The following is a 21,814-nucleotide window of genomic DNA, read 5'->3' on the forward strand; positions in this document are numbered from 1 at the left end:
TGGAGTTTTGGATCTGGGCTGGGTGCCAGAGGTAAAACAAAGGAGAACTGTGACACCGGGTGTGTTGACAGCTTGGGCACAGACATGGTGAGGGCAGGGATCTGATGGAAGCTGGGACACAAGAGGGGAGATTGTTCCCTTGTCTGTGAGTGCTTCCTCAATAGTGGCAGGTGCAAGCTTCCCTCTCTAGAGACTAGACAGCAGTGTAATGCCATCTTCCCCTGGCCTACCAGTGTGGTTGGAGTTCAGTGAGCAACACAGCGCCTCCAGTGGAGGCTGAGGCTGCTTACACCAAGCCCTGCCTCCCTGCACCCTGCGAATGCATCGTTACTAGGGCAGGTCTGACTGTGAGCCAGGACAGTGGGCCTCACCCTCAGAAGACCATCACAGGCCCCCACATTCACCAAGTCTATTAATCATAGAGTGCTCCAAATCATCAGCTTCAGTTCTGGTGGAAATAGGACCAGGCATTTATTTATTTATTTATTTATTTATTTATTTATTTCCCTTGGAATCAGGCTTATAGTTTTTTGTTTGCTTTTCTTTTCTTTTCTTTTCTTTTCTTTTCTTTTTTTGAGATCAGGCTTCTTTTTGTCTTCCTTTTTCTTTGAAATTAGGGTAATGTTTTGTGTGGCTTTTTTTTAAGTTTATTTAATTTTGAGAGAGAAAGAAGGCAGGCAGGGGAGAGGCAGAAAGAGAGGGAGAGAGGGAATCCTAAGCAGTCCCTGCACTGTTAGCACAGAGCCCAATGTGGGGCTTGAACCCATAAACCTATGAGATCATGACCTGAACCAAAACCAAGAGTCAGATGCTTAACCAACTGAGCCACCCAAGCACCCCAGGCTTATAGTTTTTTATTTGTCTATTTGTTTTGTTTTGTTTTGTTTTTTATTCCTTTTCCTTTTCTCTTTATATATTTATTTATTTTTGGATTGGCTTTTTAATTTTTTTTAATTAGGCTTATTTTAACAAGCAAATCAAAGCACACCTAGTTAAATGTCAAAACACTCCCCACTGTAAGCAAGGAGAAACTCTACAAAGGACTGACCTGGGGGAAAGAGCAGTCAGAAAAACAACAGCAAAGTATATACAGCATACACCAGAAACACTCCCTGAAGCACTGGGTCCTGGGATAGTGTATGACCCCCTTTTTATATAGCATTACTCTCAGGAGCAGGAAACATAACAAGCTTTCATAGCACACAAAAGACAGAAATCAAGGCAAAATGAAAAGATGGAGGAATTCTCCCCAAAAGAAAGATCAAGAAGAAATCACAGCCAGGGATTTACTCAAAACAGATATCAGCAATATATCTGAACAAGAATTTAAAACAACAGTCATAAGAATATTAGCTGGGCTTGCAAGAAGCATAGAAGACTCCAGAGAAACCCTGGCTGAAGAGATAAAAGACCTAAAACTAGTCAGGCTGAAATAAAAAATGCTATAACTGAGATGCAAAACCAACTGGTATAATCACAACGAGGATGGAAGAAGCAGAGGAATGAATGGATGATATAGAAGATAAAATTGTGGAAAATAATGAAGCTCAAAAGAAGAGGGAAAGAAAACTATTAGTAAACTATTAGATCACGAATATAGACTTAGGGAACTTAGCAATTCCATAAAGTGCAATAATATTCAGATCATAGTAGTTGCAGGTGAAGAGTGGGGAAAAGGGGCAGAAGTTTTATTTGAACAAATTATAGTTTAGAACTTCCATAATCTGGGGAAGGAAATAGGCATTCAAGGCCAAGAGGCTCAGAGAACTCTCCTCAAAATCAATGAAAACAGGTCAACTTATATCATAGTGAAACTTGAAAAATACAAAGATATGGGATTATGAAAGCAGCTAGGGACAAAAATTCCTTAACCTAAAAGGGTAGGCACATAAGGTTAACAGCAAACCTATCCACAGAAACTTGGCAGGCCAGAAGGGAGTGAGTGGCATGATATATTCAACGTGCTATATGGGAAAAATATCCAGACAAGAATACTTTATCCAGTCAGGCTGTTATTCAGAATAGAAGGAGAGATAAAGAATTTCCAAAACAAGCAAAAACTAAAGGAGTTTGTGACACTAAACCAGCTCTACAAGAAATATTAAAAGGAACACTTTGAGTGGGAAAGGAAGACCGAAAGTGACAAAAACTAGAAAGGAACAGAGACAATCTACAGAAATATCAGCTTTACAGGTAACACAATGGCACTAAATTCATATCTATCAATAATTACTCTGAATGTAAATGGACTAAATGCCTCAATCAAAATATCAGAATGGATATCAGAATGGATAAAAAAAAAAGACACATCAATATGCTGCTTATAAGAGACTTATTTTAGACTCAAAGACACCTCCAGATTGAAAGTGAGGGGATGGAGAACATTTATCATGCGAATGGACATGAAAAGCTGGAGTAGTCATACTTATATCAAACTAGATTTTAAAACCAAAGACTATAATAAGAGATGAAGAAGGGCACTATATCATAACAAAGGGTCTATTCAACAAGAAGATCTAACTATTGTAAATATTTATGTCCCCAACTTGGAGAGAAGTCAAATATAAACCAATTAGTAACAAACTTAAAGAAACTCATTAATATTAATATAATAATAGTAGGGGACTTTAACACCCCACTTATAACAATGGATAGATCATCTAAGCAGAATTTCAACAAGGAGACAACAGCTTTGAATGGCACACTGCCCAGGTGGACTTAATAGATGTATTCAGAGCATTTCATCCTAAGTAGAAGAATACATATTGTTTTCAAGGGCACATGGAACAAACATTCTCCATAATAGATAACATACTGGGTCACAATTTATCCCTCAATGGGTAAAAAAAGATTGAGATCATACCATGCATATTTTCAGACCACAACGCTATGAAACTTGAGGTCAACCACAAGAAAAAAATTGGGAATACCACATATACATGGAAGGTAAAGAACACCCTACTGAAGAATGAATGAGTTAACCAGGAAACTGAATAAGAAATTTAAAAAATACATGCAAGGAAATGAAAATGAAACATGACAGTCCAAAACGTTTGGTATGAAGCAAAGGTGTCATAAGAGAGAAGTATATAGTAACACAGGCCTAAATAAGCAAGAAAAGTCTCAAATACACAACCTAACCTTATACCTGAAGGAGCTGGACAAAGAAGAGCAAATAAAGCCTAAAACCAGCAGAAGAAGGGGAATAATAAAGATTAGAGCAGGAATAAATGATATAAAAATCAAAAAAGAAGTAGAACAGATCAACAAAACTAGGAGCTGGTTCTTTGAAAGAATCAACAAAATTGATAAACCCTTAGCCACATTTATAAAAAAAAAAAAAAAAAAAGAGAGAGAAAGACCCAATAAATAAAATCATAAATGAAAGGGAAGAGATCACAACCAACACCAAAGAAATACAAACAATTACAAGAGACTATTATGGGCCAACAAATTGGGCAATCTGGAATAATTGGATAAATTCCTAGAAACATATAAATTACCGGGGCGCCTGGGTGGCTCAGTCGGTTAAGCATCCAACTTCAGCTCAGGTCATGATCTCACAGTTTGTGAGTTCGAACCCCATATTGGGCTCTGTGCTGACAGCTCAGAGCCTGGAGCCTGCTTCAGATTCTGTGTCTCCTTCTATCTCTGCCCCTCCCCCACTTGAGCTCTGTCTCTCTCTGTCTCTCAAAAATAAATAAGTGTAAAAAATAAAATAAAATAAAATAAAGAAACATATAATCTACCAAAACTGAAACAGGAAGAAATAGAAAATTTGAAGAAACCCATAACCAGCAACGAAATTGAATCAGTAATCGAAAATCTCCACAAACAAGAGTCCAGAGCCAGATGGCTTCCCAAGGGAATTCTATCAAACATTTAAAGAAGAGTTAACACCTATTCTTCTGAAACTGTTCCAAAAAATAGAAATGAAAGGAAAACTTCCAAACTTGTTCTATGGGGCCAGCGTTACCTTGATTCTAAAACCAGAAGAAAAAAAAATCCACTAAAAAGGAGAATTACAGACCAGTATCCCTGGTGAACATGATGCAAAAATTCTCAACAGGATAGTAGCAAATCAAATCCAAAAGTACATTAAAATAATTATTCACCATGATCAAGTGGGATTTATTCCTGGGCTGCAGGGGTGGTTCAATATCCATAAGTCAATCAATGTGATACACCACATTAATAAAAAAAGGATAAGATCCATATGATCCTGTCAATAGATGCAGAAAAAGCATTTGACAAAATATAACATCCATTCTTGATTTAAAAAACCCTCAACAAAGCAGGGATAGATGGAATATACCTTAACATCATAAAGGCCATATATGAATATATGAAAGACCCACAGCTAATATCATCCACAGTGGGGAAAAACTGACAGCTTTTCCCCTAAGGTCAGTAACATGGCACGGATGTCCACTCTCACCACTTTGTTCAAAATAGTACTGGAAGTCCTAGCCTCAGCAATCAAACAAAAAGAAATAAAAGACATCCAAATCAGAAGAAGTCAAACTTTCACTATTTGCAAACAACATGATACTTTATGTAGAAAGCCAAAAAGACTCCACCAAACTATTGCTAGAACTGACACATGATTCAGCAATGTTGCAAGATATAAAATCAACGTACAGAAATATGTTGCATTGCTATACACCAATAATGAAACAGCAGAAAGAGAAATCAAGGAACTGACATCACTTACAATTGCACCAAAAACCATAGGGTACCTACAAATAAACCTAACCAAAGAAGTAAAAGATCTGTACTCTACAAAACTATAGAACACTTATGAAAGAAATAAAGAAGACAAAGAAATGGAAATACATTCCATGCTCATGGATTGGAAGAACAGATATTGTTAAAATGTCTATACTACCCAAAGCAATTTACACATCCAATGCAATCTCTATCAATACCAGCATTCTTCACAGAGCAAAACGAACATTCTAAAACTTGTATGGAAACAGAAAAGACCCTGAATAGCCAAAGTATGTTGAAAAAAAAAGCAAAGTGGGAGGCATCACAATTCTCAACTTCAAGCTATATTACAAGGCTATAATCATCAAGACAGTATAGTACAAAAACAGATACATAAATCAATGAAACAGAACAGAGAACTGAGAAATGGACTCATAACTATATGGTCAACTAATCTCCAACAAAGGAGGAAAGAATATCCAATGGAAAAAAAGACAGAGTCTTCAACAAATGGTGTTGGGATAACTGGACAGTGACATGCAGAAGAATGAAACTGGACCACTTTCTTACACATACACAAAAATAAATTTAAAATGGATGAAAGACATAAATGTGAGGCAGGAAACCATCAAAATCCTAGAGGAGAACACAGGTGGCAACTTCTTTGACCTCAGCTGTAGCAACTTCTTACTAGACACATCTCCTGAGGCAAGAAAAACAAAAGCAAAAATCAACTATTGGGACTTCATCAATATAAAAATCTTCTGCACAGTGAAGAGAGCAATCAAAAAAAACTAAAAGGTAAACTACAGAATGGGAAAAGATAAGTGCAGATGACATAGGATGATAAAGGGCTAGTAGCCAAAATCTATAAAGAATTTATCAATCTCAACACCCCCAACATAAATAACCGAGTTAAGAAATGTACAGACATTTCTCCAAAGACGACATACAAATGGCTAACAGACACATGAAAAATGCCAAACATCACTCATCATCAGGGAAATATGAATCAAAACCATGACCTCACACCTGTCAGAATGGCTAAAATTAACTCAGGAAACAATAGATATTGGCAAGGATTTGGAGAAAGGGGAAACCTCTTACACTGTTGTAGGTGGAATGCAAACTGGTCCAGCCACTCCAGAAAACGGTTGGAGCTTCCTCAAAAAGTTAAAAATAGAACTACCTCATGTCCAGCAATTGCACTACTAGGTACTTATTCAAAGAATAGAAAAATACTGATTCAAAGGGGCACATGCACCCCAATGTTTATAGCAGGACTATCAACAATAGCCAAATTGTGGAAAGAGCCCAAATGTCCATTGACTGATGAATGGATAAAGAAGATGATATACTCAGCCAACAAAAAGAATGAAATCTTGCCATTTTCAATGATGTAAATGGAACTAGAGTGTATTATGCTAAGTGAAACGAAATAAGTCAGAGAAAGGCGAATACCATATGATTTCACTCATGTGGAATTTAACAGACAAAACAAATGAACATAGGGAAGGAAAAATAAAATAAGATAAAAACAGATAGGAGGCAAACCATAAGAGACTCTTAACTAGAGAACAAACAGTGTTCCTGGAGGGGAGGTGGGTAGAGGGATGGGCTAATTGGGTGATGGGCATTAAGAAGGGCACTTGTGATGGGCACTGGGTGTAATATGTAAGTGATGAATAACTGAATTCTACTCCTGAAACTAATTTTTTAAAAAGATATAATTACATGAATCCACTCTTGTAGTATCATGTGTCATACAGAATGGTTTTCACCACCTATGTGCTCTGGCTATTCTTCCTTCCTCCCCACCCATCCTCTGGCAACTACTGATGTGTTTATTTTCTCTACAGTACTGCATTTTTCAGAATGTCTTGAATACAGTATGTATACTTTTGAAATTGGCTTCTTTTACTGAGCAATATGCACTTAAGTTCCTCCATGTCTTTCATAGCTTGATAGTTCATTTTTTTTAGCACTAAATAATTAATACTCCATGATCTAGATGTACCACAGTTTTGTTTTGTTTTTTTTTTTACTGATTTACCTACTGAAGGACATCTTGGCGGCTTCCAAGTTTTGGCAGTCATAAATAAAGGTGCTATAAACATCTGTATGCAGCTTTTTGTGTAACCCAGTTTTCAACTCCTTTGGGTAAATTCCAAAGAGCATAATTGTTGGATCATATGGTTAGAGTATGTTTAGTTTTACCAAACTGTCTTCCAAAGTGCCTGCACCTATTGCTCCATATCCCTAGCAGTATTTGTTATGAGTGTTTTGGATTTTGGACATTCTAATAGGTATGTATCTCATTGTTGTTTTAATTTGCAATTCCCTAATGACATGATGTCAAATATCTTTTCACATGCTTACTTCTCATCGGTATATCTTCTTTAGTAAGATGTCTGTTCAGGTCTTTGGCCTATTTTTCAATCAGCGTGTTTAACAATCCTTTATCAGATGTGTCTTTTGCAAATTCTCCCAGTCGGTGTTTTAACTTCTATTCTCTGTACATTGGGTTTTGCAGAACAGAAGTTTCTAATTTTAATGAAATCTATCTTATCAAATATTTATTTCATGGATTGTGACTTTGATGTTGTATCTAAAAAGTTATTGCTGGGGCTCTTGGGTGGCTCAGTCGGTTAAGCTTCTGATTTCAGCTCACGTCATGATTTCACAGTCCGTGAGTTTGAGGCCTACGTTAGACTCTGTGCTGACAGGTCAGAGTCTGGAGCCTGCTTTGGATTCTGTGTCTCCTTCTCTCTGTGCCCCTACCCCATTCTCTCTCTCTCTCTCTCTCTCTCTCTCTCTCTTAAATAAAACATTTAAAAATTTTTTAAATAAAAAAAAGTCATTGCCATCACCAACATTTGGGTTTAGTATCTAGGTTTCCTCTTATGTTGTCTTCTAGTAGTTTTATAGTTTTGTGTTTTATGTGTAGGTCTATATTTGGATCAATTCTGCATGTTTGTGAAAAGTTTAAGGACTGTGTGTAGATTCTTTTTGTTGTTGTTGTTGTTGTTGTTGTATGTGGATGTCCAGTTTTACCAGCACCATTTGTTGAAAAGACTATCTCTTCTTTGTTCTCTTGTTTTTGCTCGTTTGTCAAAGATCCGTTGACTATATTTATATGAGTCTGTTTCTGGGCTTTCTATTCTCTTCCTATTCTTTCATCAATGCCACACTGTCTTGATTGTGGTAGCTTTATAGTAATTCTTGAAGTAGAGTAGTGTCAATCCTCCAATTTTGTTCTCTTCCTTCAATATTGAGGTGGCTATTCTTTTTTTTTTTTTTTTTTTTTTTTTTTTTTTTTTTTTGCCTCTCCATCCACAATTTAGAATCAGTTTGTTGATATCCACAAATAAAGTGCTGGGATTTTGATTGGAATTGTGTTGAGAATAACTGACATCTTAAGTCTTTGTATCCATGAATATGGATTATCTCTACATTTATTTAGTTATTTGATACCTTTCATCAAAGTTTTGTAGTTTTCCTTGGATAAATCTTGTACATATTTTGTTAAATTTATACCTAAGTATTTCACTGATTTGGGGTGCTAATGTAATTTGCAATGTGTTTTTAATTTCAACTTTCACTTGTTCATTGCTGGTATATATGAAAGCAATCGACTTTTGCATATTAACCTTTTATATTGTCACTTTGCTATACTTGCTTATTAGTTCCAGGAAGGTTTTTGTTGTTGTTGTTGTTGTTGATTCTTTTGAATTTTCTACATAGTGATCATATCTTCTATGAACAAAGATAGTTATTTCTTCCTTCTCAATCTGTAAACCATTTATTTCCTTTCCTTGTTTTATTGCATTAGCTTAGAACTTCAAGTATGGTGCTGAAAGGCAGTGGTGAGAGAAGACATCCTTGCCTGATTCCTGATCTTAGTGAGAAAGTTTCAAATTTCTCACCTTTAAGTACGTTAGTTGTGGGTTTTTTGTAGATGTTCCATATCAAGTTGAGGAAGTTCCTACTTTGGTGAGAATTTTTATCATGAATAGGGGTTGGATTTTGTCAAATGTGTTTTGGCATCTCTTGATGCAATCATGTGGTTTTTTTTCTACAGCCTGTTAATGTGGTGGGTTACATTAGTGATTTTCAAATATTGAATCAGCCTTGCCCACCCAGGACAAATCCACTTGGTCATAGTATATAATTCTTATTTATCATTGTTGGAGTCTATTTGCTACTATTTTGTTGAAGATTTTGCGTCTATGTTCACACATATATTGATCTGTAGTTTGTTTGTTTTTTTTCCTTGTAATGTCTTTTTCTGGTTTTGGTATTAGGGCAATTCTGGCCTCAAGGAATGAGTTAGAAAGTATTCCTCTTGCTTCTATCCTCTGAAAGAGATTGTAGAGAATTGGTATGATTTCTTCCTTAAATATTTGGTAGAATTCACCCGTGAACCCATATGAGCCTGGTGCTTTCTGTTTGAGAAGATTATTAATTATTGATTAGATTTTTTTGATACAGGCCTATTCAGAATATCTATGTCTTGAGTTTTGACAGCTCGTATCTTTTATTTTTAAATTTTTTTAATTTATTTTATTTTATTTATTTTTATTTTCCACAGGGTATAGAATTCTTGGTTGTTGGTTTTTCCTCCCTACACTATAAATATCTCACTCCACTCTCTTCTTGCTTGCATGGTTTCTAAGCAGAAGTCAGATATAATGCTCATCTTTGCTCCTTTTTTCCCCTTTTTTTAAGTGTTTACTTTATTTTCGAGAGAGAGAGAGAGAGAGAGAGAGAGAGAGCAAGGGAGGGGGCAGAGAGAGAAGAGACACAGAATCCAAAGTAGGCTCCAGGCTCTGAGCTGTCAGCACTGAACCGGATCTTGACCAACTGAGCCACCCAGGTGCCCCATCATCTTTGCTCCTTTTTTTTTTTAAATGTTTTATTTATTTTTGAGAGAGAGAGAGACAGAGTACAAGTAGGGGAATGGCAAAGAGAGAGGGAGACACAGACTCTGAAGCAGGATCCAGGCACTGAGCTGTCAGCACAGAACCCCACATGGGGCTCAAACTCGTGAACCACCTGAGCCAAAGTCGGACGCTTAACTGACTGAGCCACCCAGGCTCCTTTTTAAGTAAGGTGTATTTTTCCTGTGACTTTTTTCAAGATTGCTTATCTTTGCTTTTCTGTACTTCGAATATGATATGCCTATGAATAGTTTGTTGTTGTTGTTGCTGTTGTTGTTTTAGCCTTTATCTTGCTTGGTTTTTTGAGCTTCTGGGTCTGTGGTATGGTGTCTGAAATTAATTTGGGGAAAATTTTCAGTCAGTATTGCTTCAGATATTGCTGCTATTCCTTTGACTCTTTCTCTTCCTTGTGGTGTTCCTGTTACAAGTATGCTATACCTTTTGTAATTGTCCCACGGTTCTTGGATATTCTGCTCTGGCTCCCCCCCCCCCCCCCAACAGTCTTTTTTTCTCTTTACTTTTCAGTTTTGGGAGTTTCTGTTGTCATTTCCTTAGAAATTCTTTCCTTAGCCATGTCCAGTCTACTAATAAATCCATCAAAGGCATTTTTTTCTTTTTGTTACAGTATTTTTCATGTGTAACATTCTTTTATCCTTTCTTGGAATTTCCATCTCTCAGGGTGCCTGGCTGGCTTAGTGGATGGAGCGTGCAACTCTTGATCTTGGGGTTCTGAGCTCAAGCCCCATGTTGGGTGTAGAGATTACTTAAAAATAAAATCTTAAAAACTAATTTCCATTTCTCTATGCTTACATTATCTCTCTGTTTTTGCATGTTGTCTACCTTTACTATTTTGGCCCTTAAATATTAATCAAAGTTTAAAAGAATTCTTGGTCTAATACTTCCCAACATTTCGGTTTATGGTTCTGATGCTTGTTCAATCTCTTCAAACTGTATTTTTGCCTTTAATATCCCCTTCAAATAGAGAGTTCAGCCCCACCTCACATCCTTCCAGACTTGAATGCATCAAATGTAATGAGTTGCCTGTTGAGGACCATGGGCCTGACTTCATATAAGCATGCCAAATATTGTGATTCAGTTACAATCTCAGGTTCTCTCACTTTTTCAGCTGGGTGTTAACCTATCACCTTCTCAACTTTGTAAATCAGTTACTTTATTCTGCCTCCCAGCTATTTACCTGACATTACTCAACTCAATCAGGAACTTATAAGGTAGACAAAAGGCCACAGTCATGCCTGAACTGTTTTGTTTTGTTTTGTTTTTTTAATTAGTCGCTTTGGTCTTAATTCTGGGAATCAACACTTGGCATCTTTTTCTATCACAAATGAGAGCAGGAGCCCCATCATCTTCCTTCCATACCTGCATCTTCAAAGGAGCCTCTCCCTTGGCTTCCCACTGAATTCAGACCAAATCCACTCCCATCTTTCCACTGCCTAGAGACACTGGACACAGGCTGTTTATCCCAGCAGAAATGAGTGCTCTCTGCTATGTGAAAGCTATGAGCTGCTCCCCTCAATGGGCTGTTTAGTCCATTCTTCACTTGGCAGTTGTAGAACTAGACAAACCAGGAAATTTTGAATATGTAAGCAGAACCCATACAGGGAATAGCTTTGCAAAAGTCCTAGGGTGAGGTGAAATGAGTCTCTTCTGGAAAGGGCTGTTCTGTATGCTATTGTTACTCACAGTATGTCATCCTTCAAGGTAAGCCTTAGAAAGTAAATAAATTCCATTCAAGTCAAATCAACAAATTCTTGCTAAACCACAAGTAGGAAACAAGAATCCTGACTAAGATTTATCTTGCTGCTAAGGATTTCCCACCCACCATCTGCTGGAGGGAGGATCTCTGTGACTGAGTCTCCATTAGGGCTCTTGTTCCATTCTGTTCTATTCATTCACTGTCACTGAGAAATATTGTTAGTTCTACACAAGAGGATACTCTCTATATGGCTTACAAATAGAACAATAAATATGTCTGCTTGTGTCCAGCTTGAGAGAGTTTTAAACCAACAGCCCTCCCACAGGGTAATCAAGAGAAGCATGCTAAGTTTCTCCTTTAACAAATTATCTGAAGGTAATGTAAAGCCTCTTCTGTCATCTTTTCTTCTCCATAACCTACCCAAGGATGGCTTATGTCATTTAGATTGTAAAAGATAATTACACTTGTAGAACATAAGGAATGGGGCTGCCTTCTGCATTGTGACTCATAGCCTTTCCTGCAGATGACTTGCAGGTGTGTCCCTCAGAGTGAAGGGAGGAAGTAAGCATGTCAATGATATGCTACTGAAGCTGCATGTCCGCCTCTGCCTTGACCAACCCACCAAGACTTATTCTGTGTTCCTGATTCTTGTAAGCTGTATGCTTTAGAGCACCATACCCTGAAAAGCCCACTTTGTCCTTAACCACTAAGGAAAATTAGCTAACTCAAGGCAACCATAGGCCACACTTTAGTGGCATGATGCCTTTGTACATCCTGAAATCCTCATTTAAAGTCAGGTGTGGGAGGAATACCTTGAGTCCTTTGGCATTGTCCTTTCAATACTCTATTCAAATGGTTCTCAACTCTGGCTGTACAAGGTAAAGATCCAGTACACATGGGAGTCACTACAGGCAAAATGCCCTCCAAGGAAATAAATTATGTAAGTGCAAAAACTGCAAACGTATGTTCAATAAGTGACAATAGAAATAACCCAGAGATCCACAACCAAAAGTATTGCAGAAACCCTAACCTCCAACTCTCTTCTCCATTTATCTAATTTTCCCCCATTTGTCAAGAAAACATACAGGTGTAGAACATAATATGCCCCAAATTATTTCTTCACACTATTATCTTCATTATCATATATCTCCAGTCTACTAATATTCTCAGTATATATCTAGTCCTTCAATTGTTAAGACTTTTATTGTGGACCATTCCCAAGCATATCATAGCATTCTTAAAAGTAGAGACACTCTTCTCTCAACATCCACTTTAAGAAAGTACAAATGCTTTTTTTTTTTTAAGTAGGGTTCGTGCTAGGTGTGAAACCCAATATGGGGCTTGAACTCACAACCATGAGATCAAGACCTGAGCTGGTATCAAGAGTCAGATGCTTAACTGATGGAGTCACCCAGGTACCCCTAAAAATGCTTTTTAAATGATATATCTTACTTCTTTCCTTCCATCCCACTCTGCTCCTTTCCCCTCCTCCTCTCCTCTCTTTTCCTTTCCTTCTTCCCTCTTCACTCTGTTCTTATCCTTTAGAATGCTAGTAATACTTTCTTATGTTCTATTTCTACATATTTTCTCAAGTCATGTTTGGGTCAAGGTACTTGAGAACTCCTTCCAGAAAAGACTGGTTCAGAGAAGTCCAAGGTCAGTAGTGTTTCCTCAATATGGTTTGTAGAGAATCTAAAGGGAAGTCAATACAAGGATAATCCAAACTTTTAGAGTCCTGGTCCCAATATTAATCAGTGAAATTCTCAACTTGTAATGGACTCACCCTGACTTTCTTCAAGTTTTAGGTTTGATGCTCATGCTATTCATTATTTAACACACCAAGCCTTTCAGGAATCCCAAAGAATTTACAAAAAAAATTTTTTTTTGTTTTATATATTTATTTTGAGAGAGAGAGAGAGTAAGTGTGCAAGTGGGGGAGAGGTAGAGAGAAAGAGAGGGAGAGAGAGAGAATCCCAAGCAGGCTCTATACTGTCAGTGTGGAGTGCCATGTGGGGCTCAAACTCACAAACTGCAAGATCATGACCTGAACTGAAGTTGGACGCTTAACTGACTGAGCCACCCAGGTGTCCCCCAAAGATTTTTAAATTTAACTGTTAGATTCTAAGGTAATTCAGGGATCTCAAAAGTTCCTTCAGTTATCTTTAGTTGGGATTTGGGTGTAGCAGAGGGAAATCAAGCCCTGATGACAGGCCCTGCCTGGCGATGAGAACTGGAGAGTGATTTTAAACCCTGGAAAACCATCTGATTGAGCTCAGGTGGGGCTCAGGCACATTTTTCTGAAGTTTTGTAGGTAGTCCTCATGCTTAGCCAGTGTTTAGAAACTTTATTTTAGGAAAAACTTGTATCTTTTAGGGTTTGCCAACTGGATGCTTTCTCAGCCTTGTCCCTGATCCAGGTCCTAGACTTGACACACTATGACAATTCCAAGAGGGAAGAGGGCAGTGGGAATGATGGAATGGTTTCAGTCCACCCTGGAATGGGGCTATGGTAGGAGCAGGGTCATTGTTGCAGGAGGTAGACTCTTACACGTAAGATTTGCTCTGCTTTGACCTAAAATAAAACCCATGATTCAAGATTCTCTTCCCTCTAAGGTCTTGTCGAACAGACTCTGAGAGGAGTTAGCAGGAATTAGTTCATCAGTTGCTTGGTTGTGATAAGAAGAATCAGGTAACATGATACCACTACAGAGTAAGTTGTGCTTTGGGAGCAGGAGGGCCCAGAAAAGAACAGAAAAAGGCATTGGAAGTGGAAATAGACAAAGGACAAACTGGATCAAATTCTCAGTCTGACAGGGAGACTGTGCTTTCTCTGACCCTACTGCTCTTGTTTTCTTTCTGAGATATTAGTAGAAGACCATCCTAGGGGTGAGGAGAGCGACTGAATTTCCATAGCGATGTGCTATCTCAGGGCCCCCCTTTCCAAACTGCTGGTTGGTTATGTTTGAAATGTCTAGGAGACCCTTTTTTTTTTTCTACTTTGAGAAATTAGGCTGAAAATACAATCCCACCCTGGGAAGGGTACCAGAAGTTAAAGTCATGATTTTGAAAAAGGCCTGAGTTTAAATCTAGGGCAGTGGTGGGCAAACTAGTCTGTGGGCCAAAGCCCACCTGTTGCCAGTTTTTGTGTGGTCCAGTTTTTGAGTGGTTTTTAGATTTCTAAATGATGGGAAAAGAAATCAGAAGAATAGTATCTTGTGATGTGAACATCATGAAATTCTTTTCAGTGCCCGTAAATAAAGCTTTATTGAAACATGGCCATACTCATTTGTTTACATGTTGTGTACTTCAATGGCAGTTGAGTAGTTATGACAGGGATTGTATGATGTCCTCTATCGCTGTGCGGAACTGCTCAGTGACACAAGCAGTGTCACAATTTTTAATTCAACAGCATTTTGAGTGTTGTACATATTGCCATAGCATGACATTTTATATATATTTTTTAAATTCACATTTTATTTAGGTTGAAATAAACTATACAAAATCGATTTTCTTCGCCAAAAATAATGGCAATTTTTCTGTATTATTTCTAGATAAACCACAAAGCACTTATTTTTGTAAGTTTTCCAGTTTTGTTTATAAGATGAGATGAAGCAGTACATACAGCCATGGAAAAAGAGGAAAACAGACAAATCAGTTGTTGGTGTCCATGGCCTCTGATCCTGTCTTGACCATGAAACAGAGGTGTTCGACATATACCTGCTAAAAAGCTTATGAAGATGGAGGCTCAACAGAGGAGTCTAAACAGCAACAAACTGATGCACAACAATGGCAGGCTTGCCCATTTACACTTTTAACTGTAACTTGTTCCTCTAAATTCATTTGATAAAGACAAATTCTACACTGAAATCCTTGCTTGGCAAACTCACATGTTTCTCTCTCACTGTCTGGTAACTCCCTTAACTGTCCATTACAGATTTTTTTGGTAATGTTTATTTCATTATTTTGAGTGAGAGAGAGAATGTATCTGAGTGGGGGAGGGGCAGAGAGAGAGAGGGAGAGAGAATCCCGAGTCAGGCTGTGTGCTGTCAGCACGGAGCCGGACTCGGGATTGGATCCCATGAACTGTGAGATCATGACCTGAGCCAAAATCAAGAGTCAGGACAGACACCCAACCAATTGAGCCACGCAGGTGCCCCACAGATCTTTAACATACTTAACATTCCTACTATTCAAAGGTCACTTGTGAATTTCATTGTAACATTTTATAAAATGTATTCCTTCCTCCCACACCTCTTCAAAATCTATTTCTTCTAAGAAGTGATAACTCAATACCCAACAATTGGATCCAGTGATAATAAATGTTATGTCTAAAATGACTTAACTAAAACAATTTCAAAGTGCCATTAGCAGAGATCCTATAGAAGTGTAATATGGCACTTTCAATGCTATCTTCTGGAATAACAGTTATATCTCCAAAACATGAGAGTTCAATCAGGGGCCATTTAAATAGGCAGATTATCAATGGCTAATATACTCCATGAGAAGTCAATAGGTCAGGATATTCAGTGAGTGGGGCACCTGGGTGACTCAGTCAGTTGAGTGTGGTCTCTTGATTTTGGCTCAGGTCATGATCTCACACAGTTTGTGGGTTCAAGCCCTGCATCGGGCTCTGCAATGACAGTGCAGAGCCTGCTTGGGATTCTCTCTCTCCCTCTCTCTGCCCCTCTCCTGTTTGCATTCTCTCTCTGTGTCTCTGAAAATAAACATTAAAAAAATATTTTCAAACAAGATATTAGTGATTAAATGGTCTATATACACCGGACAGCTTTTCCATAAGATGTTTTCACATTTCTTACAGATTTTTCCAAATAACAAGCATAAGAGAAAGCTTACTTTATTTTTTTTTAACTTTTTAAAATGTTAATTAATTTTTGAGACAGAGATAGACAGAGCGTGAGTGGGGGACTGGCAGAGAGCGGAGACACAGAATCTGAAGCAGGTTCCAGGCTCTGAGCTGTCAGCACAGAGTCTGACCCGGGGCTCGAACTCACAAACCGCAAGATCATGACCTGAGTTGAAGTCAGAAGCTTAACTGAATAAGCCACTCAGGTACCCAAGATAAAGCTCACTTTAGAGGTCTCTTAGGTATTTTCAATGGTTTCTGAGTTATCTGTAGGAAGCTCTTAGTTGTAGAGTTTGATATCCACAATTAAATCAGGATCATGTTTTATATCAAAATTTAGGTTCAGTAAAGCCAAGTTACTTGACCTTTGGTCTGTCAAAGTGTTCCTTAGGTATGCTTTGAGGCAATTTTACCCATGTTCATAGCATTCATTCTCAACCTTCATCACAGGAAGAATACATAGGACTTTCAGCAATGCATAAACACTAGGAAAAACTTGATGTCTTGCAGGTGCAGGGTTTCATAAATGGTGAATGGAAGCTCTATGTCTTTCCCTCTGTGTTTCCACTTGATTCTCCAATAATGCAGCTCAGGTGAGAGTGTGTCATGATTAGGCAAGTCACTTCTGTACATGTCAGCATGGTGCCCCGCCCAGTGTATTAAATTTGAGCTGTCCCATGACAGAGGGTACCAGAGATAAGCATTTAAGAGCTCTGAGGTGCTGTTCTGAAAATGTATCTTTCAGTTCCTGAATAATGAGTTCCACTGTTGGGACATTAGAGTTTCTTTATAGTAACTCTCAGAAGTTAGCTGGGATTCCAGGTTACCTCGCTGGGCTCTGTGGAATTCTCCAGGGAGTTTCAGCTGAATATCAAGTTTGGTTGCCAAATTTATAGCTTTTTCAAGCCGAAATTCATGATAAACTTCAATATTTTCCATCATTTCATTTAATGAATGCAGCACTGCAGTCAAGTTACTGGCTACAAAGAAGACATCAGAAGTTTTCCCCTGGAGATTTTTCCCAAAGGCTCTTGTAAAAGATAGAACATTTTTAGGAACAACAATGGTAAGAATGAAATCAAAAGCTGTTCCCAGCTATATAGTTACCAGCTATATAGTTATTCCACCCAAGGTTTGTATCACTATACCATCTAAACATAAAACACGTGTTTGCAGGAGCTCCACTAAAATTTCACAAGCATCATGGCTGCCTGTCCACTGGGAATGACAAATTTCCTTCAGTTCAAGCTCTAAAAGCAGTTGTGGAGATCAATGGAAGAAAGAACAAACTTCCTCTATTGTTCCTAATACAGCAGGTACTCTCACAACAGGCACTGACTTTGCCAACCAAATATTTAAGGCACAGGAAGAGCAAAGTGCATAGACAGCTTGGGGATATTTCTCTAAAAGTCTAGAAGCAACAACTTTCATTTTGGAAGCAAATCCACTGGACACAGTGTAAGCCTGGCCATGATAATACTCCAGCTTAATCCCCACTTCTCCATTATCAACAGTATGAAATTTCAAAATTTCTGCATCAACCTCATAAGGCAAGAAGCCTACAAATTCCTCACTCAGGTTATGAGATTCATCAACAAACCTCACCAACACAGACAAATATTCTTCCCTGATATGGCCACTATGGCATCAGTGATGATGGAAAAGAGGAAGTGGCAGCCTCTCACTCCCCGAGGGTTTCCTCCCAAATGCAGCTCTCACAGATCTCTAGCATCTGCCTCTGCTATGTTTTCGAGCCGAACAATGTGTTAACTGCTATTGTCTCAATGCTTTCTATCAACTTCTTCACCAGAATTTATCCCACACTCCAGCAGTGCTTGAACAAAGAGATCCTCCGGGAGGTCATCAGTTTCATGCCCTTCCAGAGGCATGTCTTGTTTTCCCATAAGAATAAAAATTTCAGGGGCACCTGAGTGGCTAAGTAGGTTAAGCATATGAGTCTTGCTTTCAGCTCAGGTCAAGATTTCACTGTTCATGAGTTTGGCCCCACTGTCAGTGCAGAGCTGCTTAAGATTCTCTCTCACTCCCTCTCTCCCTCTCTGCTCCTCCCCTGCTTGTTGTCTCTCTCTTTGTCTCTCTCTCTCTCAAAATAAATAAACTAGAAAATTTTTTTTAAAAAATCAAAATTTCAAATAAAGATTTTAAGTATTCTTTGTTTTCTTTCTTTTCAAGAGTTGATGAAAAATGTCTTCATCCTGTTTTTCAGCCCCTTCTTCCGCACTGGGATTCTGAGCATTGCTGTCATTTATTTCTTTGTTTTTATTCCTCTTCAGAATTTTCATCATTGTTTTTTCCGTTTCAGTTTCTTGATTTTATCTTCACTTATTTCTTTTGTTAGTTTTTTGTGTCTACTATGTGGATTGTTTGAATGACTGGCAAGAACAAACAAATATTGTTGGTATTGCATTATCTCCAAGAACTGTCCCATAAGGACTAGTTCTACAGATCATAGAGGTCTCAAAATGTTTGGCACATAATTGATCATGTTTATTTCGTTGATCAGGTGTTTTATCTTCTAAGTCTGCTCTCCCAGAATTCTCCACCCACTTCTGACATCTGGTGGGACACCTTGGGAACCCAAAGAAGGACAGATCCTGAAGAAGTCAGATCCAACTTCCTCGTGCAGCTGAGGGTAGCGTGGAAGTTCTAGAACATCAGCGCCCACACAGACCCACACACCCTCCCCTCCTCTCCTCCTCTGGGCAGCCTTTCTGCAGGTTGGGTCTGGGAGGGAAGTCAGGCTGGAGCACCAGGGGGAGGGGCCTATAATTTTTTATGACAAGTTCATGCACATCATGTCAAGACAAAAATGGGAGAAAAGTAAACTTCAAATATTACACGTGTAAGACATAATGGATTATGGATTATTTTGTCATCAATTGGATGACAAAGAACTGTGTTTTTTATTATGAAGTGATGTTATCACTGTGCTAAACCTACAGTATCTGTCAGTATTACTTAGGACTAAGCAATCATAACAATATTCCCAACTTACAGGAAAGCACTTGTCAGAAAAAGTGGAAAGTAGAAGAAGGAATACTTCATTAAGGTATAATTTTTTTCACTAATTTTTTTGAAATGAAGCTGCAACCGAAGTAAGTTCCCAAATAGTTCATTTGTTAGATAAAGCAAGTCATTGACCAGTGTTGTTAATTAAGTCATATTTGGTTCCAAGCCAAAGAAATGTGTCCAGAGAAAATAAACTGGTTTAAGACTATTAACTTTGGGGGGGAAAGTGACTCAAAAGAGTTTAGGACATTGGAAGCAATATCAATAGTCCATTTATTTATTTTTTTAAATTTTTTTTTCAACGTTTATTTATTTTTGGGACAGAGAGAGACAGAGCATGAATGGGGGAGGGGCAGAGAGAGAGGGAGACACAGAATCGGAAACAGGCTCCAGGCTCTGAGCCATCAGCCCAGAGACTGACGCGGGGCTCGAACTCACGGACCGCGAGATTGTGACCTGGCTGAAGTCGGACGCTTAACCGACTGCGCCACCCAGGCGCCCCTCAATAGTCCATTTAAAAAGAAACCAAATGATTTCAAGGGGTTTTCCTTGGCTTTTGATAAATCAACATACTGTTCAGTTGTTTTTTCAAGGACTAATGCCAGATCCAAAGTCACTGAGTTTCACCTATGAATGGTCTGTATGAAACAATTATAATTGAGAATATTTTTGAAAACAGTGAGAAAACACTAATCTAGTACAACCTGAAGTAGAATCTGCTAAGATGTGCTATAACTGATGGTGATAAAAATATATGTGGAGAAGAAAAGCTCTTAGTTGGATGAATTTACAGATTTTGAAAATTTAAGGTGTTTAAAGACTTCCTTATATTCATTGTATTATTTATCAGCAGGTACTTCTTTTTTAATGTTTATTTATTTTGAGAGAGAGAGAGCATGCGTGCAAGTTGGGGAGGAGCAGAGAGAGAGGGAGAAAGAATCCCAAGTGGGCTCTGCACTGAGATCATGACCCGAACCCAGATCAAGATTCGGTTGCTTAGCTGACTGAGCCATCCAGATGCCCTTATCAGCAGGTACTTCTGAGGAACATATTTGATATCATGTCTTACGGAATTGGCAGTGTCAATAGTGAAATTCTACTCTCATGGACTTAATATCTTCAGCACCATAAATTTTGTCATAGATAGAAGTAAATCCTTAATTGTCCTACCATACAGCAGTGTGACATTTTAGCACTGATGAAATTATATTGAGATTATATTCAGCCCAGGATCAAGATTGAAATTCGTCTGAATGAGGACTTTCTTCAATCATTGTTAATTAACAGTGAGTGAATTTGGAAATTAGCTTTTGCTGCAGATTTGATGTTTCTTAATGAATTGAACCTAAAACTATTAGGCAAAGCTGAGCTTACATACAAAACTTACACTGCAGTAAAGTCATTTTGATGACAACTAATGTTGTTTGAATCACAAGTAGTATCAAGCTGCTGTATTTACTTCCTATGTTGTCAAAAATTAAAACAAGAAGTTAAATCTCCACCCCACATGAATTTTCAGAGAATATATTTTCCAAGCTCAACCTAAACCTACAGTTCCAGAAGTATTTTTTGGACCTTGCTTCACATGCAAAAGAAAAGTCAAATATTTCAAAATCCATCTAATTGTGCAAAATCCATCTAACTTCCACTTAACTTTCAATTGAACTGATTAATCTACAGTAACATACTAAAAGGTACATATCAAGGAAAGAATATAATAGAATTCTATAAATGACTCAAGTAATATTTCCTATTAAAATCACATGCTTATGATTGGTATCACTATTCAGCAGTACCGATCTGTGTGACAAGACATTTTCTTATTATATAAGTACCTGCCTCAATTTTGTCTCTTAACCTATAAAACCTATGGATTTACCATCTGGCCTTTTAGAGAAAAAAGAAAAACCCCTGATCTAGAGGACTGTGGGTGTCTGAAAGATACAGGGAGACCTCATTGAAGGATTGCTTGCTAGAAAGTTTGGTTAAGTATGAAGTCTAATTATTCTGATTTAGCAAACAAAGCTTTGCCTGCAGTCATATTACTTTAATCAAAAATAGAGCTGGACCCAAAGCTATATCTTTCTGCTATAAACCTAACATGTAAGATTTAGTTTCAGCAAACAACAGCAGCTGTCTCACATCAACGTTGCCAATTTGAATTTTTATTAGTTTTATAGTTTTGTTTGTATTTCATTTGTACATCTTGCTTTGGCTTCAGACATCAGTAAGACTTATTCTTTTTTTTTTTTTTTAATTTTTTTTTTTCAACATTTATTTATTTTTGGGACAGAGAGAGACAGAGCATGAACGGAGGAGGGGCAGAGAGAGAGGGAGACACAGAATTGGAAACAGGCTCCAGGCTCTGAGCCATCAGCCCAGAGCCCGACGCGGGGCTCGAACTCACGGAGCGCGAGATCGTGACCTGGCTGAAGTCGGACGCTTAACCGACTGCGCCACCCAGGCGCCCCAGTAAGACTTATTCTCTATGTGAACATAGGTGAGGGCCCCTTAACCCTCCCAAATGTATTTTCATTTCTTGAAAAGGAACACAATGAAT

General features: G+C 38.1%; 1 protein-coding gene, 1 long non-coding RNA gene and 1 pseudogene across 5 annotated transcripts in view; 1 reads left to right on the plus strand and 2 right to left on the minus strand.

Moving 5' to 3' along the window:
• LOC121014620 (uncharacterized) overlaps positions 1–15,398 on the plus strand; it is an 81,416-nt gene extending 66,018 nt beyond the window's left edge. Inside the window, exon 4 of the long non-coding RNA XR_005783309.1 lies at positions 14,915–15,398. This is a non-coding gene — a long non-coding RNA (uncharacterized LOC121014620). The remainder of the gene's footprint in view (positions 1–14,914) is intronic.
• CCNY (cyclin Y) overlaps positions 1–21,814 on the minus strand; it is a 331,023-nt gene that overhangs the window by 307,325 nt on the left and 1,884 nt on the right. The gene's annotated exons all lie outside the window — the stretch shown is intronic.
• LOC121014549 (52 kDa repressor of the inhibitor of the protein kinase-like) lies at positions 16,364–20,442 on the minus strand (annotated as a pseudogene).

Source organism: Herpailurus yagouaroundi, unplaced genomic scaffold (assembly GCF_014898765.1).
Source record: "Herpailurus yagouaroundi ecotype Mexico unplaced genomic scaffold, PumYag 203, whole genome shotgun sequence".
Classification (NCBI taxonomy): Eukaryota; Metazoa; Chordata; class Mammalia; order Carnivora; family Felidae; genus Herpailurus; species Herpailurus yagouaroundi.